At 37.4% G+C, this 27,086-nt stretch overlaps 1 long non-coding RNA gene across 2 annotated transcripts in view; it reads left to right on the top strand.

Annotated features, from left to right (window-relative positions):
- The window catches only part of LOC126412561 (uncharacterized), a 570,924-nt gene that overhangs the window by 431,459 nt on the left and 112,379 nt on the right, over positions 1-27,086 (top strand). The gene's annotated exons all lie outside the window — the stretch shown is intronic.

Genomic DNA, 27,086 nt, shown 5'->3' with positions numbered 1-27,086 from the left:
ATCTCACTGCTCTAATGCCCCTGCATTAGGCAGCTTGTACATGCAATGTCATGGGTTCAGTGTTACGTACAGTATGGTAGTAAGTATACATACTGTGGGGTGAAAGCCCAATAGCTATAGCAGTATTAAGTCTTTGAATGTTGTTAATTTTATCACGTTAATACACGTGTATCTTAAAATACATGCCGTTCCAAGTCACATTTCATGGCCACTGTTGCAAAGACTGGAGACATTATTTCATTTTTGCAGTAAAGTCAGTAATAAAACAGAGCTCCTAAAATGTGCATACATATTAGCAGCTACATGTGACAGTGGATCAAGAATACCTTTCATCAATATTGCCAGGTAACTTCTATGTGAAGTGCTAATTGGCAGTGGGAACAACCGTGGGTGTCAAACCATCATCAGCTGATTAAAATACAGGGCTATTCAAAATCAAAAAACAGATTTCAGACATTTGTATCTTCCAAATTACAAAAGGTAGCACCACAATGCCAACATTTGTGGACAGAGAACAGTTTAATTTTGGAATTGCAGAACTAGACTTTCTTCAAAACTGTTTATTTCCTCAACATAAAGGTGATTCAAATGACTTCAGCTTAATACAAAATGGTGCCCTGGCTCTTTTCTCTAAGTATATCCAGTGTTACCTGAAGGTCACCATTCCAGGTGTTGGACTGGAAGAGGAGGAGCAGAAGATGGACTTCATCACCAGTGACCTCCCAGGTCTCCAGATTTGACTTCTTGTGACCTATATGTCTAAGGTTATGTAAAAGAGTACATTTTTATGCCCCCCTGTCCGACTCTTGAAAATCTGTGACATCGCATTGTTGAAGCTGTGAATTTGATAACAAGAGACCAGCTGCTTCGTGTGTGGCAAGTAAGGGGCCACTGTTTTGATATTTGTTGTGTAACACATGGTGCTCACGTTGAATACATAAAAATTTGAAATTATCTCTTTCCACAATCGTTGGATTCATGTTTCTATCTTTAGTAGTTTGGAGGTGATAAATGTTTGAAATCTCTTCCTTCGTTTTGAATATCCCTGTAAAATTGGTATTTTATTCATTGAAAACATGAAAAGAAATCACACAAGAGTTTTGATGAAACATCCATTTGTTCCAACAGAAAGAGGAGAACTAGAATATATATTTAATGTTGAAATATTGTTAAGATATAATACCATTAAACTCACAAATATTTTCATATTCCTTCCACATATTTTATATTATGCCAATGATTTTTTCCATCACTTGTAACTTAGCATATAGTAACTATTTTGTAAGAATGCTATTTGCTTGTCAGTTTTTACCTCGCCCATAAATACCTAATCCATTTATAAATCTGATGGCACTTTGTTTGTCTGTTGCTGTCTTCAGTCTCATGACCGCTTTGATGCAGCTCGCCACACTAGCAAAACCTTCAGAAGCCCCTTGATCTTCATCTAAGAAAAGAATTGGTGACACTATTCTATATGTTATCTACTTTATAGGTGAGCAACACTTTCCCAAAATTTTTCCAATAGTACAATGTTTAGCATTGGCCTTCCCTACTGCCAATCGGGTACGCTCATTCCATTTCATATCACTTTGCAATGTTATGCCTAGATATTTGAGTGATGTGATTATGTCAAGCAGCACACTACTAATGGTGTATTTTAACGTTACTGTATTGCTTTTCCTAGGCACCTGTATTAACCTACATTTTACTGCACTTCGAGCAAGGTAGGAACTTTGTCCACATAGTCTGACCTTTGTCAACAGTGTGCAGTGGACACTTTCTCGAAAGCTAGGAATATGGAATCTGCCTGTTGTCCTCCACCATGATACTGCCCTAAATATATTTGTATTTGATTGTTTAATGAGAAAGGTCTACAGCAGTTACTGATGAGGAAAGCAGCTCTCTGTATAATTTTCTGTTTTTTCTTGTACAATATATGGTTGAGAGTGAAATATTCTGTGTAAAACTACAGACTGCAGACTACTGTTAGTCTCGAAACTATTCAGCGTAACAGGTTACAGGTCCAGTTTCAGTGAAGTGTTCTTGGCAAATCTTCTTCTGAACTGTGAGTGTTCAAAAGACAAATTTTAAGCACTCTAGAAAATACCGTTGCAAGTTGATGTTAAAGTGTCGACAAATGGGTTTAGAGCACTGTCAGTTGAATTTTGAGGTTAGAAACATTAACAGCTGTGTTTTAGGTTAAAAGATTTGTATTCAGAAAGTAACTTGTGATCATATAGTGTACACTTAGATCAAGGTCTGTAGAAATGGGTACATTGGTTTATAAGGTACATAAATCATTACCCCAAGAATTTGACTGGTGAGGCTGGAAAAGGAAGGTATTCAATTACCATGAAGGTGTTTTGAATGTCATTGACAAGACATTACTGATGCTCCAGCCACTCAAAGAAGGTGCTGCAGAAATGCAAGTCAAAAAGCACGAGGAACAGTTTGATTTGTTTCCTAAGGCAAACATTTAAACAGTCTGTATGACAACAAGTGCTATTATTTATGAAGTGTATCAGTGGTAATGAAAAAGGAAACAGTTAGTGATACATGAGATGCCTTAAAGCAGCAATAAGATGCCACATGCAAGGATCAGTTGTTTTAAAATTTATAGAGTCATTTTCTCCATTAGTTGGAGATTCATTTGTGCTTCAGATGTGTTCTACACCAATCCCTTCTTTTGGTCAAATTGTGCCACAAATTTCTTTTTCCCATATTTTGATTCACTATCTCATTAGTTACATGATCTATTCACCTAGTGTCCAGTATCCTCCTGTAACAACTCATTTCAAATGCTTCAGTTGTTTTCTTGTCTGAAATGTTTATCATCTATATTTCACTTCCACACAAGGCTATATTCCGCACAAGTATATTCAGAAAATGCTTCATAAAACTTAAATTTATGTGGGATATTAGCAAATTTCTCTTTCTAAGAAATGCTTTTCTCTCTCTTGCCAGTTTGCATTTTGCATCTTCCATACTTATGCAATCATGAATTATTTTGCTGGCCAAATAGCAAAACACACCAACTACTTTTAATGCCTAATTTGCTAATCTAATTTCTTCAGAGTTCCTTGATTTAATTGGACTGCATGCCGTTACCTTTATTTTACTTCTGTTGATACCAATATATACTGTTTCCAAATCACTGTCTATTCCATTCAACTGCTCTTCTGGTTCCTATGCTGTCTTTACAATGTTCTTAGCAGGCCTCAAAATGTTTTTATTTCTTTTCCTTGAAGTTTAATGTCTTGTGTGAATATCTCCTTAGTTTCCTGTACAGCTTGCTTGATGTACGTATTGAAAAACATTGGGGAGAGGCTAACACTTTCTCACTACCATCTCAGCTACTACTTTCCTTTCATGCCCTTCAATTTTTAAAACTACAGTCTGATGTCAATATTAGTTGTAGATAACCAACTGCTCCTTGTATTTTACCTTTGCTGCCTTATAACTACTTTCTGATTCCTGTATTTGTATTCCAGTCAACATTGTCAGAAGCTTTCTCTGTATATACAAATGTTTTAACCTAAGAGAAATGATAGGGTCTTTACTACCCCGTGTGTTCCTGCATTTCCCTGTAACACAAACTGATTATGTTCCACCAGTTTTCCATGATTCTGTAAATAATTTGTGTACTTATTTTGCAGAAATTACTTAATAATAGTAGTTCAGTAATATACTAGCTCAATAATATTCACACGTATCAGCAACTGCTTTTCTTGGAATTTGTATAATTACTTTCTTCTTAAAGTCCAGCAGTAATTTATCTATCTCATATATCTTGGCATACCAGGTAGAGTAGTTTTGACATGACAGGTTCCCTCAAGGACCTCAGTAATTCTGAGGGGCCTCTTTCAACTTAACATTTTCAGTGTTTTGTCAAATTCACTCACAGAATCGTATCTCCCACCTCATCTTCATCTAATTGTGCTTCTCTTTCTGTAAGTTCTTCTGTCTTCAAGTTTCTTTCCCTTAGTGTACATATTCATTTCAACTTCTGATATTCCATTCTTTGTTTAGTATGTTCTTGCTACCTGAGCTCTTAATACGCTACCAGTGTTTCCCTTTTCTATGAAGATCTCTTTACTTTTCCAAAATGCAGTATATATGTTTCGCATAGTCATGCATGCTTCTATAACGTTGCATTTCTAATCTAGACATTGGTGCTATGGCAATTTGCACTTCCTGTCAATCTCATTTTTTTAGATATCTGTAATTCCTTGTGTCTGATTCGTTTGTTGCATTTTTACATTTGCTCCTTGAGTTACTAATCTTCAATAGCTAATACATTATCCAAGGATGTCTATTGAACTTCGTCTTTTTGCTTATTCGTTTATCTGTTAGTCTCACTATTTTGTCTTTAAAAGCTACCCATTTGTCTTGTATTTCTTTCCCCTGTTTTAGTCAACCATTGCCTACTTATGCTTCCTTTCAAAGTCTCAACAACTCTAAAACCAGATTGCCCGTGGAAATTTTTTACAATTGAAAATTTCATTTTGAAGCTTCTGTCTTACTATTACTAGGTGTGAGACTTTCAAGTGTGTACTTTGTACAACTAATTGTAAGTTAAGAACAGAAGACCCATCAACAGCTCTTAACTTCTCTCTGAAGCCAGTGTAATCACAAAAATAATTTGAAATCATCACATGCATCTACATATTGTGCCCTACTTGGTAACAGAATGACATACTACCATAGTTTACTTTTTCATTCAACTGCATCACCTTAAAACTCAGGAAGAGTATCATTTGTCTACTTTTCCCCAGCATGATTGATATTACTGTAGGCTCCAATACTACAGTCAGCAGTTTCCTCAGCATTAATTCCTTCTGTAATTGTCATTTTAATATATCAAATGGTGGAAAATCCGGGATGGAATAATGACAGAATTATGAATAATACAGATTGGTACTCATCATACAGTGGAGATGTTGGGCTGCAGATAGGCAGAACAAAAAGACTGGCAAACATTTAAGCTTTCAGCCAAAAAGGCCATCACTGATGTGCTGTAGTGGGAGCAGGAAAGTGGGTAGGAGAGTGGAAAACAATGGCTAATGAAGGCTGAGGTCAAAAGGGTTACAGGAACATAGGATATACTCCAGAGAGTGTTCTCATCTGCGCTGTTCCCAAAAACTGATGTTGGTAGGAAGGAATTTGGCACAAGCTGTGAAGCAGTCATACAAAATGAAGAATGTTGTGTTGGGCAGTGGCTCAGCAACTGGGTAGCCCAGCTGTCTCTTGGGCACTGTTTGCTGGTGACCATTCACATTCAGACAGACAGATTGTTGGATGTTAGGCCCACATAGAACACATCACAGTGGTTGCAGCTTAGCTTGTAGATAACATGACTTGTTTCACAGGTTGCTCTGCCTCTAATGGGATAGGTGAGGCTTGTGACAAGACTGGAGTAGGTGGTGGTGGGAGGAAGTATGGGACAGGTCTTGAATCTAGGTCTATTATAGTGATATTAACTCTGAGGCAACAAGTTGGGAGTAGGGGTTGTGTATGGATGAATGAGGATATTGTGTAGTTTTGGCGAGCGGCAGAATACTACTGTGGGGGAGGGGTGGGAAGGATTGCGGCTAGGACAGCCCCCATTTCAGGGCATGACAAGAGGCAGTTGAAACTGTGCCAGAGCATGTGATTCAGTTTCTCCAGTTCTGGATGGTACTGAATCACGTGGGGAATGCTCCTCTGTGGTGAGATGATGGGACTTTTGTAGATGGAGGTTTACTGGAGAGATAAGGCATGGGAGATCTGTTTGTGTTCGAGGTTGGCAATGTAATTACAGTTTGTATATTTCAAGTGGGATTGTTCATCATTAGAGATGCAGTGGTCACAGGTGACTAGGCTTTATGAAATGAGTGGCAGCTGTTGAAGTGGAGGTATTTCTTGCGGTTAGAAGAGTTGATGTGGATGGATGTTGTGATATTCGCTATTTTTGACTTCATTAAAACAGCAAATACGAGTAGTTAATACTTTCAGCCAGAAGGCAAATACTTGTTTATAAATAATGATTAATGTATAATGAGGTGTCGCATGGCGATGGTGGAATTTTCTAAATAATGTAATTCATCATCTTTGGGCAGCAATATAAACAGAAAAATACGGATAGATATGCGATCCTTCACTATTTTGTTCGCTGGAGAACAAATGAAGCCTTGAGCGCTAAAGACTTGTACTATTTTTCTCAAGTAAGACGGACGCAGGTTTGTGGCAGTCTGCTCTAATTTTTACTAAATGTATAAAAACGTGTTATGTCTAAGTTTGAGTGAAGTGTAAAGAACTGTTATAACTTACCGTGACGACGCACGAGCGACTCAAAGAAGACAGTGGCTATATAAAAGAGCGCTCAATGGACATGATATGGACATAAAAATCTATCGTCATTGTAGTACTAAGCTTAAGGTACGATACATGTTTTAGTTATAATAAATATTTGTTCAGGGAATACTGAATCATTTAGCAGTGCTCATTTCTATTATCTCCTCAGTATTATTTTCATTTTAATTATGCATTTTGCTAATATTACAGACACCAAGATCAGCAGTCCAATGTGGGTGTTACATTGATAAAAAGAAAACTGTTTTATCGTCTTCTTGCATCAGCTTTAATATTGAATTTCCCTTTTGTGTGATGTTACAGTTGTCTTTGCGCCCTTAAGAACTTTCTGGTCCCTTAGGAAATTGTTTTGTCATAACAATAACTTCACAACCGGGTATGATCGTATCTACGATCATGAAGTAATTCGAAAGATGATAACGCAATTTCTTAATCAATAGCACGCTAGTTGTGACTGCCTCAAGCCACGCGAAACTGCAAGTAAAAACTATTCACATCTCATAATGCAATATTTTATGACAATGGTCAATCCATGATTCTTACGCCAATTGTGATTGATAAAACAGTAAGCTAAATCTCAATTTCCAACTTTCCATTGAATAACAACATCACTTTTATTTTGTAACATCACAATGTACAGAAAAAGCCATCTCTAAGAGGAGGTCAATATCAAGGAAGGTGACCTGTTGGGTTGAGGAGGACCAGATGAAGTGAGTGCAGGAGCAGGTGTTGAGATTCTGTAGGAATGTGGATGGCGCACAGGGCCCTCACAACTCGATCCAGATCATAAAGATGTCATCAGTGAATGTGAACAAGGTAAGGTGTTTGCTATTCTAGGTGGTTAGAAAGGATTCCTCCACATGGCCTGTGAATATGTTGACATAGGATGCTGCCATGCGGGTGCCCACTGCCATACCCTGTATTTGTTTGCTGGTGATGCCTTCAAAGGAGAAGTAATTATGCATAAGGATATAGTTGGTCATTGTAACTAGGAAGTAGATTGTAGGCATGAAGTCCATTGGGCGTAGAGTTCAATAGTGGCAAGGCCAAGGACATTAGGAATGTTGGTGTAAAGGGAGGTGGCAATAATAGTGACAAGTGGGATACCATGTGGTACCACCAATGCACTCACCATCTTTTTACTTCTCTCATTATCCACTGCCCCTTGCCTCCCCTCCCCCCTTCCCTACCTTCTGTCTAAGCTCCTGACTTCACCTAGCTGCCCTGCCATCTATCTAACCTCGTCAATATATGCTCCCTTAAGTAGCACTTTAAGTTCCTCGACTCCTGCCCTGCTACCTCTTCCCCTCCTCATCTCAGCCCCCTCTGTACCACTACTACCCAGACTGCTTCTCCCATCATGTACTGCTGCTCACAGTCTGGCCCGAGCACTCAGAGACTGTGGTCATGTGTGTGTGATTTGTGATTGCATGTTTGTGTTGTCTAATACTGATTAAGAGCTTTTGGCCAAAAGCATTCTCATTTGATAGTCTTTTTGTTCTGAGTATCTGCTACCAACATCTGTGCTATGTGGTGAGTAGTAATCTGTCCTTTACATAATATTGTCATTTTAATATACCTAAGTATTATTTTCAGCAGTGCATTATGCACCTGTGTTTGTTGAGCCCATCTGCCTACACTTACAGCTGTGCTCCATAATCAGTCCATCATCAACAGGAAAATGCAGTAATGGTGTCGTATTTACATTGTGGAACATGTAAAGGTCAATTCAGACCTCCCAGACATTACATCCAATATGAAATTTAACAGCACATGTATATAAGCATTTTGATGCTTGCTTAAAACCATAGTTTTCAGCAATTTACTTACAGGTCCCTTATTATTGTCGTAGCATTCTGAATGATGCATTAAAATTCCATCTTGAAAAATACCATTTAGAAATGCAGTCCTTATGTAAAATAGTTTCATGTCTCAAATCTTGCTGCAGGACTAAATGTGCCAGTATAACCTAATCCAAATCACTATACACACACATTTGACTATCAAACTACTTCATCATTTGCATTTAACACACTCATCACAGTCCAGTATATTTGTACCATATTTATAAAAGAATTATACCTCATCATTAAAATCTTCCTCTTAGTTTTATACATAATTATATTATTTTCATTTCTGGAAGTTTCCATGCTTCCACATCTGTGCTCATTCACCACAGTGAAGTGCATAGTGGATGGTATTGTGCATTGCACCAATTATTGAGGCATCTTGCTGTTACATTCACATCTGGAGTGTGGAAGAATCATTGCTTGAACATCTTGGTGCATACTGTAATCCTGTCTCTGTGTTTTGCCCTCTGCTTCACACATATACACAGTCATATACATACAGTTGTTCATATACATACAGTCTGCTACACCCAAATGCATTCACTGATTCCCACTGTGACTTATGTATATTGTAGTCATAGTATCCCATGTTTTTTTCATTTTTTTTAGCTGTAGAATTTTACATATATGAACATTTAAAGCAAGTTTCCAATCTTTGTACCACTTTGGAATGTTATTAATAATGTGACAGAATATTTGTGCAACTTTTTTTCAGACAATAATTTATTGTAAACTACAGCAGCGAAAAATTCTGAGGTTACTGTTAGTATTTTCTGCAAAGTCATAAATATATAATATGAACAGCAAGAATCCTTACACACTTCTCGGCAGCATAGCTGAAATTACTTCTGCATCTGTAGGTTACACTCTATATCTACATCTACGTCTATGCTCTCCAAACCACCGTGAGTTGGTGCATGGCAGAGGGTACATCCCATTGTACCAATTATTCCAATCATAAACGGAGTGGAGCAAGAATGGTTGTTTGAATGTCCCTGTGTGTACAGTAATTATTCTACTCGTTATCTTCATGGTCACATATATATTATAGGGGTTTTGTTGTATATTACTACAGTAATCAATAGACATTTTCAGAGTAGTTTATGTCTGTCTTGAAGAGTCTTTCAGTTCAGTTCCTTCAGTATCTCTGTGATTCTCTCCCATGGATTAAACAAACCTGTTACCATTCATGCTGCCCTAATCTGTATACGTTCAATATCCCATTGGGCCTATCTGATATGGGCCCCATATACTTGAGCATTATTCTATAACCGGTAGCATGACTGATTCGGAAGTAATCTCCTTTGTAGATGGCTTGCACTTCACCAGTATTCTGCCAACAAACCAACCACCTGCTTTACCCCTGACTCATCCAATGTGATCATTCTGTTTCATACCCCTGCAAAGTAATACACCCGGGCTTTTGTATGAGTTAGCTAATTCCAACAGTGACTCATTTCTATTATAGTCACAGGATACTATGTTTTTTTTTTTTCATTTCATGAAGTGAATAATTTCATTTTTCTGAAAATCTGAAGCAAGTTGCCAGTCTTTTCACCACTTTGTAATCTTATCAAGGTCTGACTGACTATTTCCGCAGTTTGTTTCAGATAAGTACTTCATTACAGGTAACTGCCATCATCTGCTTAAATCCTGGTTTTACTATTACTGTTGTCTGCAACATCATTAATATATAACAAGAATAGCAAGGGTCCCAACATACTTCGCTGAGGCACACCTGAAGTTACTTCTACATCTGATTATGAATCTCCTAGATGATGCGCTGCTTCCTCCCTGCCAAAATGTCCTCAATCCAGTCACAAATTTCACTTGATATCCCATATGATTGTACTTTCCACAATAAGTGTTGACATTGTACTGAGTCTAGTGTTTTCAGAAATCAAAATACACAGCACCTACCTGATTTCCTTGATCCAATGCTTTCAGTACATTATAGGAGGAAAGTGTGAGTTAGGTTTCACACAATCAATGTTTTCAAAATCCATGCTAGTTGGCATTGAGGAGGTCATTCAGTTCGAGGTACCTCATTATGTTTGATCACAGAATATCTTCTAAGATTCTACAACAAATCAATGTCAAGGATACTGAACGGTAGTTTTGTGGATCACTTCTATTACACTCCTTGTAGGTGGGTGTGACCTGTGCTTTTGCTGAGAACTGGGCACAGGTTTTCTTGTTTGAGGGGTCTGTGATAGATTATAGTTAGAAGAAGTTCTAACTGAGCAGAAAATTCAGTATAGAGTTTACCAGAAATCCATTGGGCCCAGGAGCTTAGTCCAGTTTTAATTATTTCAGATGTTTCTCAACAACACTGACACTAATACTTATTTCTATCATCTTTTTCATGGTGCAGGGATTAAATTGGTGCAATTCTCCTGTGTATTAATATGTTAAGTGATTCAGCTTTTGCTTTGCTACTCTCAGTTTCCGTTCCTGTCTCATTCACTAGGGGCTGGACACTAACTGTGGTGCCACTAACAGCCTTAACATATGACCAGAATTTCTTTGGGTTATGTAAGAGGTCAGTTGACAATATTCTGCTCCAGTAGCCATTGAAGGCATCACACATTGCCCTCTTGACAGCTGAACAAGTTTCATTTAACATCTCTCTATATATAGCCCTACCCTTTGTTTAACATCCATTATGCAGTAAACTCTGTTTAGAAGTTCCTTAATAGTGACTGTGTATCAGGAAGGTTCCTTCCCATTATGAACTGTCCTACTAGGTACTTATCTATACAGTGCATGGTCAACTATTCTTTTAAGCTTGAGACAGAGTTGCTCTACATGTTCCTGCCCTGTGTTGAAAGTTTCAAGTTCCTAACTGAGATATGGCACTACTGATTTTTTTTATCTAGTTTACTGAAGATGTATATCCTCCTGCTTGTCTTAGTTGTCCTTTGTACTTTGGTAATCATTGCTGCCACAATCATGTCATGGTCACAGATACCAGTTTCAATGTGGACATCCTCAAAGAGGTCTGATCCGTTTGTTGCCATTAGATCAAATGTATTTCCATCATTAGTGTGGTTCCTAGATACCTGTTCTAGATAGTTGTTAAAGAAGGCATTTAGTAAAGTTTCACAGGATGTCTTTTGAGCACCACAAACAAAACTGTAATTTTCCCAATTGATTGTTGGATGCGTAAAGCCTCCACCAATGATTACAGTATGATTGGGAACACCCCTGATACTGAGTCTTGCCCAAATGATCTCACATGCAGCTTCAATTTTACCTCAGTGGATTTGAGTTTCTTGTCTACTGTGACAAATACACTACCTCAATTTCCAACTTGTCTACCTTTTTGATATACACTTAAAGTTTCCACAAAATTCTCACTGCTATCAATTCCACATTTCAACCACCTTCTGTACCCAGTATTAGATGAGCTTCACTGCTTTTCATGAGCGCTTCAAGCTCTGGCACTTTGTTGTGAATGCTTCAGTGTTTTACCATTAGGATTTTAATACTCTTACCTGGGGGAGGCAGTTTTTACGACATTACACTGATACTTCTGGGTTTCCTACCGCTATCATAATCTGGATTGGATGGAGAGTTGCTTAATCTAAAAAACCCTTGTGTTCACCCCACATATGTTCAGCTACCCGAATAGCAGCCTCTGATGTGTAGAGCACACCTGACCCATTCTGTGGGACTCTACCGTTCTCAACCCTATGGTTCAAATCCAGGATGTCACACCCCAGCTTGTCACAGAACGTTTGAAGTCTCTGGTTCACACCTGCCACTTGACACAGAAACAAAGGGCTATGATCAGTTCTGGAGACAATGCTGCAGATTGTGAGCTTCGTTGAAACTCGCAAGCACAAGGCTAGTCTTCCCTACATTCTCTGTCAGTCTCTGGAATGACAAAAGAATGACCTAGGAGCCCAGATGACAGGCATCATGTGTTCCAACATGTGCCACAATCTGCAGTTGGTTGCAACCTGTTCCCTCAGTGGCTACTGGAATAGCCTCTCAACATGTTGAATGAGGCACCCAGGCATAGGTAGTGCACCCGACATCCCTTGCATCCATTTCCCTAAGGGGCACTATCATTCACCATATATTTGAACTGGCGATGATTAGTAAAAACCTTTCCCTTTGCATTTTCCTTCTTTTGACACCAGACAAAACAGGTTTCCCCTAAGCAGGTGAAGTGAGTCCCATTGGGTCAGTTTCAGTTTCAGTGAAAGACAGCACCAGAAACTTATTGGTTTGGGGGGACTGGTACAATACCGTGTGTATTTCCTGGTCCCCATCTGTCCTGTACAGGACATCTAGATCTACCATTGCTGCACCACTCACAGTCAAGTAGTTGAGCAATGACAGATCCTGTACTTCCTGCAGAGGAGACAGGATCTATGGGAGAGGACAGTAACTGAGGTACCTCTGGTACGGGTATCACAGGTACACAACTCTGGGGAGCTCTTCCAACACACCAATTCACAGCAACTGCCAATCATTTGACAGTAGTCAAGGCTATTTCCAGCTGCTCATGAACATCAAACAACTCATACCATCTTTCGAGAACAGCATTCACAGTGGGACTGCATTTTAGCTGGTGCAGTGTGTTATAAGGCAGTGAACAAACAACTTTAAATTAAGTCTGATGATTATCTTTTAATCTGATCCATCTAAAAAGTTGCTAATTCCCTGAAAATACACAAAACAATATATCTATTAATACAGCAAGAAAACCTGTTGTAAGGGTAACAAGCTATGTCCTCTCTACTCTTAAATCCTCAACCCAGCCACAAATTCTGCATATTAGCACATACAGGTGTACTTTTGATAATAAGTGTATGAGTGGTAATGAGTTGGATTCATTTCAGAAGTCAAGAAATACTGTATCTATATTGCTGCCTTGATCCCTGGTCTTCAGATTTCATGTGAGAAAAGTGAGAGTTTGGTTTCACTAGATTAATGTTTTTGAAATCACTGCTGGTTGGCATGGAACAGGTTATTCTGTTTGAGATACCTTGTCACACTTGAGCTTAGGAAGTGTTCTAAGATTCTGCAGCAAGTGGATGTTACGGATATTGGGTAGTACTTTTGTGATCAGTTCCGCTACCCTTCTAACAGACCGTGTGACCTGTTCATTCTTCCAACCACTGAGGATAGTTTATTTGTTTGAGGACTCTACAGTACCTTAAAATTAAAAGTAGGGCTAAATCAGTGACAAATGTAGTAAAGAATCTCACAGAGATTCCATTGGGCCCTGGAACTTGGAGACTTCAGTTGATTTTTCAGTACCACTGAAGTTTTTTCTTTCTTAATAATGTTATTATGCTATGCCGAAAAGAACTCAGTAAATTTCTGCTTTTGCTTTTCTACTCTCAATTTTGTTTCTTCTCTTGGCATGACTGTCTGGACACTGACTGTGGTGCCAAAATCCTGTACATGTGACTGGAATTTCTTTTGAACAATGCAAAATCCGGGATGGAATAATGACAATATTATGATAAGGATTGATTGCTACTTAGATAGTAGCAATCTATCCTTTTCGTAATATTGTCAGAATTTATTTTGGTATTATGAGATATCTTTCAATAATACTGTGCTGCAGTAGTTGTTGAAGGCTTTACAGTCAAGTGCATCTCTCGATTTATATCCCTATACTTTGGTTTACACCTGTTATGCTGACGTCCCTTTTCTTTTTAGAAGTTTCATTAAAATGGCTATATAACATGTATGATCCCTTTCACCACAGAATGCTCTGCCAGGAGACATCAGTATTGCTGTTGTGTACCAATGTTGTATAGGGCACCAAAGTGGTTAAAATTTTCAAAGTCCCGGAGCAATGCTATCCTGCTACATTACAGCATTGTCATCACAAGTCAATTGCAATGAGAACATTTCACCACCGAGACTGGGTTAGAGCAAAACACAATATCAGTGTTTCTGGCAAGCCAGGCAGCAGACTTAAGCAGAATGTAGTGGGTCAGAGCAGCCAAACACAGTTGCATCACCTTCGTATGTGATGAAAGAAAGGCTAAGGTGAATGCAACAAATGGTACCAAGAGTTTTACAAACCATTTCTATGCTATAACAAAGTCGTTAAGCAAGCACAGCAGATGAAATATCTTTGTAATGGCAAGCGCTATGCAGTCATGGTGAATGATGTTGGGTAAACATTAGCCACTGCTTCACTCCATCAATACCCGAGCAGTTTAGCTTGTAAAGCACTTGGTCGGATAGATCAACGGAGTACATAGTGTTTTCACTCAATCCCCTGATTGCAGTGAAGTGACTTCTGGTACAAGTCTGTTGTAGATTTCTTGCATGCTATGGACAACAACAGCTGCTACTAGGAGAAACGGATACCTCACCATAATCACTAGTCACAGAATTCAGTACCACAGTCTGCCTCTCTCACTGATGGGAGGACCTGGAGGCCTTTGTGTCCCACCAGGATGAGGACACCAGCATTCCTAACATTCCAGTGGACTGAATACGGGCTTCCTGGACAGCAGGCAAATATTGTCGAACATCACTGCTTCACAGGAACGATCATTGAAGTATGATGGACGTTGAAGAAAGGATGTGAGCTGGTGGGGACGGAGCCCCACACAGGTCAGATTGTATATGTTCAATACACATGCCGACATCACTCAGTGCCATGGCATCATGGTACAGCCAAAGATAGGGCCACCACAAGTGATGAACTGCCAGCGCAACATCCATCTCTTTCATACTCTGTGGTGTCAACTGCTGTGAGAAGGCTGAAGGGAGCTTATGACGCCGCTCCTCAGTAGACATTGATATCTGATGCCAACTACAAGTCAACGTGCTATCTGTATTTTTATGGAAATAAATAAATAACTTTGAATCTTCTTTCATTGCCTACCAGTGACTGTAGGTCACTACCATCCTGAGGAAAACTGGCAAGGAGTGAACTGGGAGAGTACCTCGTGACACAGAACCAACTTGGTGCACTACTAAACTATTGGTTTGTTCACTGAAGCACAAATGTTGGTTAAACCGTGAGTGAAGACATTATCACAGTAAGCAAGTAACAGCGGAGTACCAAATCACAACTGAGGAGAACACTATGTAGCATAGAGTCGTCGCCAGCAGATACACCAGAGAACTTGCTGTAAACATTGGCTGGTTGACAAGTGAAACAGTGGAAGTTTACAGGAGCCCTTAAATGTGCTGCATATATTTTACCATATGATCTGCCACTGGAAGATGAATCCTTTCATGCCACACCTATTCTCTTAGTCTCCTCACCAATGCCACACCTATTCTCTTAGTCTCCTCACCATGGTGAAAAGCTTCGAGAGTCATAAGACGTACAAAAGAAAAACTTTGTACTTATTTTCATTACCTTGTCTTGTTGTTGGCTCCAAGTTATTGTGTCTAGGGGTACAGCCTTGCTGCCAAAAATTTGATTTAATGTTGTGGGTTCCTGAAGACGAAATAACTGAAGGAATAATTATCTGTTGCTATAATTTTCTTTTATTTTATTCCAGTCTTCTAAATCACACCGTCTTTACAATTTTCACTTCTATCACACCACACCTTACATTATTAGTGACACACGCAAAAACACATCTGATTCCATCAGAGGCATGCCCAATGTTACTACTACATTCTGAGGTAATCACAATATTCCAAAGGGTGTACAAAACAAAAAAGTTTAAAGACTTTCTTTAAAAAAAGAAGAATCTTCGCTAAAATATATCATTATTTTGTAAATGAATCCAGAAATAAATTTATTAATTAGTGTTAGATTGTGCTGTTAATAATATGAATTTTAAGTATGTCAGAAATTTTGTAATTTTGATTATTTTTAAAAGGAGAGTAATTTTAACCATACATACAGAGAGTAACAAATTAATTTTTTTAATACATTTTAGTCTGTAACATAACACATTGTATACAAAATCATATGAAGTTAACTTCAGTTAGACAGCTGATATAATGTTCTCCTACACAAGAATCGACAATATACATGGTATCGGTTATTTATGTAAAATAAAGGTAATATTAGAGGTGGGTGGCCCATTACAGTGAGAAGATTAGATTAAGTATTATGGAAAAATTTGTCATTTACAACCAAATTACCCCATTATACTCAAATTACCCCGACCAAATCTGTTTAGCAATAAGAATATGGGTAGAATCAGGACATCGAAAAGGCTGGGTTTGAAACCTGGGGCCTTTTCACTGTCGATACTGAAGGGCATTGATAGTTCTCAGTCTAAAACAACTGAAGCATAAGTTTGTCAATTGAGACTGTCTGATAGAAAACAACTTTAGGAGGAAGAAGAAACTGTTGAATGTGCATATGGTTACCACTGAATCAACTGACACTAAATATAATAAAATAAAAGCTATGTCCTGTTTTTAAATTAAGTTTCCTGTAAGTTTACTTTTTACAACTTATATTTATAACTTCTCTTAATGTGTACGAAATAGGAAGGTAAAATCTGGCATGTTGCTGTAAAGCCTTATGCTAAAAGACTCTTTGGAGCCATGTGACAAGTTTTGTGACATAAAATGTTGAAAAAATTATTTAAACTTTTGTTTAGCAGATCTGAATAGCAATTAAAACCAAATGAAAAAACTTATCAAAAATTTTTTCCACTGATGTGTTTTAAAAAATCATTTTGTAGATTATGTGTGCAGAACTTGGTGTCTTAGGGTGTGGTGGTTTTCTCGAAATGGTATATTTAATAGGTACACATTATCGTTAAATGTATGGAGACTTTTGAAAATTGTTTCATACATAAAAAAACATATCTAATTAAGCTGTTCAAAGTTTAATTTATTAATTGCAGAAGCTGTTAATGTTATAATAGTTTTTTTTCCAGAGGTGTAATTTTGCATGTGTCCCTCCTTAAGGCTTACCAAGAACCAACTGATGTTAGTGGAGGTTTGCCTAAGGAGTTTTAATCAGATGATCAATGTGTTTTGAAGATAATCATCAATGGAGTTCAGAAATTAAGTACACGTGTGGAACAGTTTGAGAATAGGATGAATAAGAAGTTTCAACAAGCATCGATTCTGATAATGGTAAATGAACATTTGGTACAATTAATGGCAATGTGCAATGAACTGGAAAAGGAATATAATTTCCTAATAACAGCCATAGTGAATGCAGAAAGAGGGTTGTTGGAAACTCACTTAATAAACTCAGTACAGGTGGTACAATAATTGAAGTTAATCACAGATGATACAAAAGACTAACAGTTTCTGACCAAACTCATTCTGGACCAGGGTTACCAGTTATCACATATTACAAATTTCAGTGTACTCTAGCAAGTGTTGCTTGAACAACAAAAGGTAAAAATTTTAAGGTGAAGCATCAGATATGTAAACAGAATTTTCTGCTGATATCTACCTATGATCATGAAAGATGTGAAGCACAAATTTTGCACCTGGTTAGAGAGGTGCTAAAAATTTCAATCTAAAGTGCAGGGTGATTGAAAAAGAATACCACAATTTTAGGAATTTAAAACTCTGCAACGACAAGAGGCAGAGCTAAGCACTATCTGTCGGCGAATTAAGGGAGCTATAAAGTTTCATTTAGTTGTACATTTGTTCGCTTGAGGCGCTGTTGACTAGGCGTCAGCGTCAGTTAATGCTAAGATGGCGACCGCTCAACAGAAAGCTTTTTGGGTTATTGAGTACAGCAGAAGTGAATCGACGACAGTTGTTCAGCGTGCATTTCGAACGAAGTATGGTGTTAAACCTCCTGATAGGTGGTGTATTAAACGTTGGTATAAACAGTTTACAGAGAATGGGTGTTTGTGCAAAGGGAAAAGTTCTGGACAGCCGAGAACAAGTGATGAAAATGTAGCACGCATCCAGCAAGCATTTGTTCGCAGCCCAGGAAAATCGACTCGCAGAGCTAGCAGAGAGCTGCAAATTCCACAATCAACTGTATGGAGAGTCCTACGAAAAAGGTTAGTTATGAAACCTGAACGTCAACTACCCGAGGTGATGGATCGGCCGCCAGGCAGCCCGTGACAGAGCACTTCATCACTGGCCTCCAAGAAGCCCTGATCTTACCCCCTGCGATTTTTTCTTATGGGGGTATGTTAAGGATATGGTGTTTCGGCCACCTCTCCCAGCCACCATTGATGATTTGAAACAAGAAATAACAGCAGCTATCCAAACTGTTACGCCTGATATGCTACAGAGTGTGGAACGAGTTGGAGTATCGGGTTGATATTGCTCGAGTGTCTGGAGGGGGCCATATTGAACATCTCTGAACTTGTTTTTGAGTGAAAAAAAACCTTTTTAAATACGCTTTGTAATGATGTATAACAGAAGGTTATATTATGTTTCTTTCATTAAATACACATTTTTAAAGTTGTGGTATTCTTTTTGAATCACCCTGTATATTGTTTTGAACACAAGTATCTCGACACAGATACGAGACAATGAATGGTTATTCATAGCTCCCAAAGTGAGGGATTGACAGTTCCATCTAATGAGTTACCGCTGATTGATGTCATACTATGCGATACTGTCAAGCTGACATTTCTGGGAAAATGCAGGGCTTCTGGAGCTTAGAACATGTTATGATCAGAACATATGACAGACCAATATAAGTAGAGATAGCACCTGCTCTGAGCCCCAATTACATGATGTGCGTAACCTGTACACCTATGCTCCAGCGCCCCAAGCATGTAAATCTGTAACTACACACTGGTTCACGTAGAAGTATTACACCATACACATGTGATATACCTAAAGCACATGTCCAGTACACAAACAGACACACAAACACAAACAGATCTGTCTAATCTCTTGTAAAGTCATTCTTCCTACAACACAAACACAAGGGGGACTGCGTGACATATTGGAACGTCATTCATTTAAATTATTTATGTGACTCAAGGTTTCTATATATTAAGAAACTGTTTTTTATAACTATTTATCGAGTAACTGTTATTCTCTAAGGTTCGATACTACTGTTCTGAATTACAGGCCCAACAGTTAGTTTTATATCATGACTCTTGGTTACACAGGTACATGTATTTATACAGCACTTTGCACAAGGAGGACCTTTTTGTTTTTGGAGCTATTGATCTGGCAGTGACAGTAAATCTTCAGATTAGAGCAGAATGTCAACGAAAACAAAAAGCCAGACGTTGTTGAGTTCAACCCCAGCCAAAAAGTAGGGACAAAGGCAGGGAATTATATTCACTGCTTATGAAAGAATTGAGGATCGAAGATCCGTAGAATTTTGGAGCTCTGGGAGGATGGATATGGCCTGTTTCGTAAAAATGCTGTCTATGACAGAAGACGGAATTAGCAAGTGTGACACAGTCATGAGGCAAGCTGTCTCATTCTCAAAAGTAAGAATTAAATAATATGTGTATGCATTTTGTGGTCAAACCAGCCTAGACCTCGAATAAAATCTCGGTAATTGCCCTGTTCCATTGCAGGCTTGTTGTAACGTTACGTATGTGGCTACTACAGAATCTTTTAAGAGTCTGGCTTTTAGCCACAGAATAGTGCAGTCCACCATTCCAAAAGTGTTATGGATATATGTTAAGCAATTTTCAACACTTTAAAGGACCAGTACTTAAAGGTGCACTTGTGTTATTTTTCCAAGTTTGGACTATGTATATGTGCTGCTCAGTTTTATGCAGTCTTCGTCTGTCACACTGGGCCAAACTGCATGGACTTTCTCCCCTATCACTGCCAGTTTCTCTTTTCTGGCATGCTGAAATTAAACAAGATATGTAATAAAATCAAACATGAACTTTCATCAACTAAAGCATTAAGATTCAAATCAAAAATCACTGTATTACTTTATTTGCACATTACTCAGAAAGAGACAATTGCTGACATACCTTATTCTGATACAGCTGGTCATACATACCCCTTTCCTTGCTGTATGCCAGATTTAAGATACTTAATGCCCCTTTGCTCCATTCATTTCTAGAATATGAAGCAATCAATAAAAAGAAATCCTTTCACAAACAGCTAGTATAAAAGAGTCTACCGCAAAAATAGCTCTTTTCCTGCAATTATGAAACCTACTTATTGGAGAAAAATAAAAATACATTTAAAAAAAAAATGCGCAAAATCCCCAACACGAAAATCTAAAAATTAAGCACTAGCTGCCTAACAATATGCAAACAACAAGCCGAAGGCACTGTGGTACATCCTTCATGTGAGTTATTGCTGCCTACTGCGCATGCATGGATTGACGGCTGTTTAGAACTGTTCTCTATTCTGGGGATAATGTGTCTGCTAATTTCCATAGTTTCAGCCATTGTACCATCAGATGGCTGTTGCGCTAGACAGTACCTTTCGTGGCGGATCATTATGTAATACCCATTTTAAATATATAAATGGACAATGGATTAAGCTTGGATCCACTTTTTTGCAAGAACACAAATTATTGTTTTGTTTTATCACCAAATCAATGCACACCCGCATACCAACTGAAGAAATAATCAAAGTAATTGAAAGACAACTACACTGGACAAATATGATACCAAAAACACATTCACAGGAAGTCTCTACTATTTTGAAGGTAATCACAGGTTAAAACTATTTCAGAGTTATAGATGAATTCTACATCCTACATGGGGTCACCGATAAATGGCCTACTGCCCACCATTTTCCTTAACCACCTTGAAAACAAAATCTTTGGAGAAATAATAAAAACAAAACAGTACAAAGTAATATACTGGTACAGTTATGTTGATGACATAATTTGCTCGACAGATGAAACACATGGCTGGATGCTACAGAATACACAGAGCCATCAATACTGGTCACCCAAAAATTCCCTTCTCCCTTGAAACTGAAGAGACAGGTACATAGATTTACTTGACATCACAACAGAAACCAAAAAATACGAACACTGGTTTTCAGTGTATAGAAAACTAACACCGAACAGTACAATTATTCGCAGCACAGCAAACCACCCAACAATCCACAAGCAGGCCAGCCTCGGATACATCCTACATAAATAAATAAATAAATACTTGTTCCACAGATCATGAATATGACATTTCATAATGATGTGAATCATGTCACTTTAACATAAGTTTTCTTTACACAATTATTTTTACTGCTTCGCATCTAAAAATTCATCTATTGAGTAAGAGTTGTCATTCAGAAATTTTTTTAAACTTGTTTTTAAATGTTGGATTGCTTATGTCAGACTTTTAATGCAATTTAACAAATGACCAAAGATTTTTGTGGCAGCATAGTTTACCCTTTTCTGTGCCAAAGTAAGATTTAACCCAGAATAGTGATGATCAACTTTCTTTTAGTGTTGTACCTATGCACTATACAGTAATTTTTGAATTGGGATGGGTTATTAATAACAAATTTCGTATGTAAATGTATGTATTGAGGAGGTACTGTGAATATCCTGAGTATCTTAAATAAATGACTGCAAGGTGATTTTGGGTGGGCTGCAGCTATCATTCTGATTACATGCTTTTGTGCAATGAATACTTTTTCTCTTAATCAAGAATTACCCCAAAATATGATGCCATATGAAAGCAATGAGTGAAAATAGGCATAGTAAGCTAATTTACTGATATGTTTGTCAGCAAAATTTGCACTAACCCTAATAGCATAAGTAGCTGAACCTACCTGTTCCATCAGATCATCGATGTGTTTCTCCCAATTCAATTTACCATCACTGCACACACCCAGAATTAGCAACAGACTTCGGTTCATAGTCTATATTTATAAATGGTTTTAAGCAATTTACTTTAGTGTACAGAATTGTATATACTGTGTTTTCTCAAAAATTAGTGATAGTCCGTTTGCAGACAACAACTTCATAATTTTCTGAAATACATTATTTACAATTTCCTCAATTGATTTGTGTTTGTTAGGTGTGATTACCATACTTGTATCATCAGCAAAAAGAACTAGCTTTGCATCTTCATGAATATGGAGTGGCAAGTCAGTGATATATATTATGAACAAAAAGGGACTCAAATTGAACCCTGTGGGACACCATTCTTGATACCTCCCCAGTTAGAGGACTCTGCTGATTTTTGCAGACCATCTGTAAAGTTAATTTCAAAACCAAATTGACATTTTGTTAGTACCATACTTCATTTTTACAAATATGTGGTGTTACTCTTGAATACATTATTTTTTCAAAAATTTTGGATAAAGTTATCAGAAGTGAGATTGGGTAGTACTTGTTAGGAAGAAACATATCCCCTTCTATTTTAGTCTATATTAAAAAATGCCCTCTTTCAGTGAGATGCTTCATATGTGGCTGTGAATCCTACCTCTCTGTTGGGAATGAACTTTTAGTACTCTGTAGAAAATGCCATCAATTCCGTGTGAGCTTTTACTTTTGAGTGAATTTATTATTTTCCTCATTTTAGTAGGAGAGGTGGGTTGAATTTCAGTTTTATCAAACTGCATAGGTATTGCCTCTTTCACATACAGCCTTGCATTTTCTAATGAATGGCTGGTTCCTATTTTCTCTAAAATACTAAAAAAATGATTGTTAAAAATGTTTTCTGCTTCTGAGTTCTTGTTAACAAACTTTTCACTGAGTCTGATAGAAATACAGTCTTCCTATGCTCTGAGTTGCCCTGTTTCGCATTTAACAATATTCCAAATTGTTTTAATGTTGTTGTCAGATGCACTAATCCCAGACATAATGCATATTATTCTGGACCTTTCAATAACTTTTCTTAAAACAATGCAGTGGTTTTTATAATGTTTCACTCTTTCTGGATCGGAAATACAGAAGCATCCGATTCACTCTTTCTGGATCATTACTCCTCCTAGCTATAAGATACATTTCCCTTTTCTGTTTACAAGATATTTTTATACCTTTTGTAAGTCATGGCCTGTTAGATGGTTTTATTAACTACATGGACTGAACAAATTTCCAATGGGTAGAGATAGCTACACACAAGAACTAAACATTATCAGTCAAACTGCCACACAAAGTGGTTACAAAATAAACATTGTTGATAAGTTAAACCATAAAATAAAAACATAACTGTCAAAGAACATTCACAACAGTATCAGAACTTAACATATCACTGATAACCACACAACAGAGAACACAAGAGGCACAGAAGATGAAGAAAACGCAAACAACAAGGAAACATGGCACACCATGACATTTGGCAACAAAATAACACACACAAAAGAAACATTATGAAGGGACATGGTGTAAACGTGCCATATAAAACAAGCAACACTCGGCAGAAAAGACTGAAAATACCTAATATCACCAAAGACTGATTCAACATAGTAGACATATACCAACTAACCTGCAAGTAGTGTAATTCAGTATACATTGTGCAGACATGCAGAAATTTCTCAATGAGATACATTGGATAGATACGCAGAAATTTTCGAATTTGATACTCAGAGCATTTATGACCAGTGAAAAGTGACAGCACACTTTCCACATCTGCAGAGCATCTAATCGAAAATGACTACTGCTCCGGTGGCATAGAAACAGACCTAAGTCCGGAAACACACCCCCAGATGACATTTCAAAGTTCGCGGGTGTCAAATAAAAACTAAAGATTAAACAAATGAGAAACGACAGCAGGAAGTGCATCAGAGGTGTAAACTTGTGCAGAGAAATGGGTGTGTCCAAGCTACAGCGAAGAAACAGGACGTAGTATTTGCAAATGAACGGGGGGAAACATGAGTAAATACTATCAAAATGCAAAACAGATTCCATGAAGATGCAAACTACACGAAATAGTTCGCCTTACCAAAGCTTCACAAAATCTTTGTAGATGTCTACAGGTCCAGATCAATTACACGAAATTGCATTTGATACATAAAACAAACTTGTCACAGCTAAGAACTAGGAAAATACGACAACGTTTAGGACAGAAATGAACATACGCCATTAATTTCACCATAATGTAAAATTAAAGATCGGATAGTGAAATTAATGCAGACGGTTTTCTAACTTCCCCCATGATGCAGATGTCTGGTGTTCTGATTTAGACCTGTGGCTTGTTTTGGTGTGCAGCCACAGGACACACTCACAAGGGGAGGCCGCCAATTGTGAAATTCAGATTCAATTCATACTGTGCATAATAAAAGCTCATGGCCAAAGGGTGTAATGTGGAGATATATGCGTTTCGGCCCATTCAACATCTGTCCTTCAAGTGTAACGAGCGAGTAACGGAGTTTATATTTCATACCTGCCACAGCAAATTTGTGTTCTTGGTGTCTCTATTCTAATTCGAACGTTTGACTTACGCTATACGTATTCGTTTCGGAATATCGTTTCTACGTCTTCTGTTAACTATACGTGGATAACATTATGAAGATAATTAATAACATTTGTGAAATACAACTTTGTTTGCGGAAAACATAATGATGTTCGAAGTCGCCAGTTTTTCCACGACAAACGACACCTCTGGCCATGAGCTTTTATAATGCGCAGTATGAATCGAATCTGAATTTCACAATTGGCGGCCTCCCCTTGTCAGTGTAAAATAAAGGCTAAAGGGTACATATAATTTAAATGACAGCAAAATTTGATGCATCATATTCCATAACCTAAAATAACTTGTATGTATGTATTTTCAGGAAAATAGCAAGAAACCCACTGAGGATGCTACAACTGCCGTGACCCATTTTTGGGTGATAAAGCAAAGCACTAATTTGTGTACTTACAAGAAGGTGGACTCATCCTTAATCCATTAATATTTTTCTGCAAGCACTGGAACTGAGCTCAAACTCAAATATGATGAAAATAGACCATTGTATTATAGAAGATGAGAAGCAAAAATCTCAGGAATACCTGTAATGTTGCCTTTAGAGCATGTAGTTCTCCAGTTGGACAACTCTGAAGTTGCTGGGCTTAAGACTGATGAACTACAAGAGGGAATTATCAACAAATGAAGGATGGTGTATGGGCAAGTGTATCCTGAGTATCCCCTGTGGCTTAGGATCCACTATTTTATGTGTACTAATTATCTAGTGTTACGTATATATTTATTGTAAATGGTGATGAAATAGCGGTAAGAAAATTTGTCGAATAGCAAGTATAGACTGTTGGGTCAGAATTTGTGAGAAATACCCCAGCGCAATTGTGAGAAGTACCACAGTGCACCAAACTGATGTAGACTATGGTGAAAGGTCAATGTAGCTTTCCTTTACAGCCAGACAGAGACTGTGAAGGGCTGCTAGTCCTCTACCAACGAGAACTAGGGACACTGAATCCCATTCTTCAAAACCAGATATCCCACAATTATGCCCAAAGTGATAGAATGTAGTGGTAAAATATTGACATGTTTTGTAAAAATATGATAACTGTTGAAAATAAAGAATGATAACACTCATAATTTTGTGAGATGTAGTCAGAGGTAAAAGTGTAAAATGAGTGTTATGTTGTATAATTCTGTTGACAATGAAGAAAGTTGCCAGCCATAACTTTGTGAGTTGTAGTCACATGAAAATGTAAAATGAATGTAAATAAATGGGAATAATATTCCATTGGCACTTGTAACGTTCCCTGGCAAACTCACGTTATTAAAAAAAAAAAAAGAGTTTATTTGTACCATATACGCCGCTCTGGGCGAGTTGTATATATCGTAATTATTGAACAAAAATATTACTGAATGTGGTGTAAAAGACATTTGTTATTCTCCTTATATTTTTTGTTGTAATATTTGTCTGTATTTAGGATAGGAATTTTTTCTGTATTTATTATGTGATTGTAAAATGTGTCAGTATTTGCGATAGCAGAGATATGTTGCCAGAAGAGAATAATATCGTCAATTTGCAAAGAAATGTTAATAGTCAGCAATACTATTTAAGCACAATGCATTATGTATTCTTTGGTCTTCTCTGTTCAGAAGTCATTGCGGTAGGACACTGTGAAAGAGTTTTTTTACGAATGGGTAGACTTCTTTTGTCTATGTCTGGACTTAGCCGCCATTAGACGATGCATTACGAATTAATGTGAGTTGTATTGTTGTTTGATCTAAATATATTAGAGTTTATCAAAAGTGTGAATTATTTATGTAAATTAGCTTGCCCACGTCATCTATAAAATTTCTTTAAGAATTTTTCAGCATTTTTTTTAGCGGTGTTGCTGGGCTGTGCCGCGACCAACAATAGCAAACCCGTAAATCGGGAACAGATGCATAAAAATCAATGGTGAATTAAGAAATTGTTCTTCTTTTTCAGTGATCCTGTGGCTGATAAAATTTGAATTAATTATACGTTTGTGCATTCGTAGGCGGATAGCTAATGTTAGTTAACATTGAAATTTAAACAGTTTGGTTCTTTCAAAATATCTTAAATGTGTAATGAAGTAGGTTTGATCAGTGATAAATGTTGGCTTGGCAATAATTAAAACATTTTCTGCTAATAGAGGTAATCTTGTGTTCTATGGCTAGTGCCGGGATAAAATTCAGTAAAAATATTTAACAAAAAATCCACTGCATCAGGAAAGTGTATGCCAAGGCCGAATGATTTAAAGGACCCAATTCTCAACCTAATATTCTTAACCAGTTCATATGAGTTCACGTAAATATTATTTTTTCTTTAAATGTACGTAATAATTAAGTAAGTAAAAATTTTTTATTACCACACGAAAATAAGAGAGTGGTTCTACAACAAAGTTCGCACGAAAGAAAATTAACTTAAAAACAACAGATAAATTTTATTATTCTTCTTTAACAAAATTTCAAATCAATCCCATTCATTACGACCGATTTCATTAAATTGGCGCCCAACGTGGGGCCCGAATATGCAGTGGCCACTAAATACCCGTGAGATAACTAGGGAATTAATATAGTCGAACTTTGTTGCAGAACATTTAATAATTTCTCTATGTATTGTATGTATTGCATAACCAATATTGTGTGGTAATACCTGTGTACGATTTTTTGCATGAGAACACTATGTACCCAG

Source organism: Schistocerca serialis, chromosome 7, assembly GCF_023864345.2.
Source record: "Schistocerca serialis cubense isolate TAMUIC-IGC-003099 chromosome 7, iqSchSeri2.2, whole genome shotgun sequence".
NCBI classification, from domain to species: Eukaryota; Metazoa; Arthropoda; class Insecta; order Orthoptera; family Acrididae; genus Schistocerca; species Schistocerca serialis.
The sequence above is the reverse complement of the archived record's forward strand: the minus strand, read 5'-3'. Positions and strand labels throughout refer to the sequence as shown.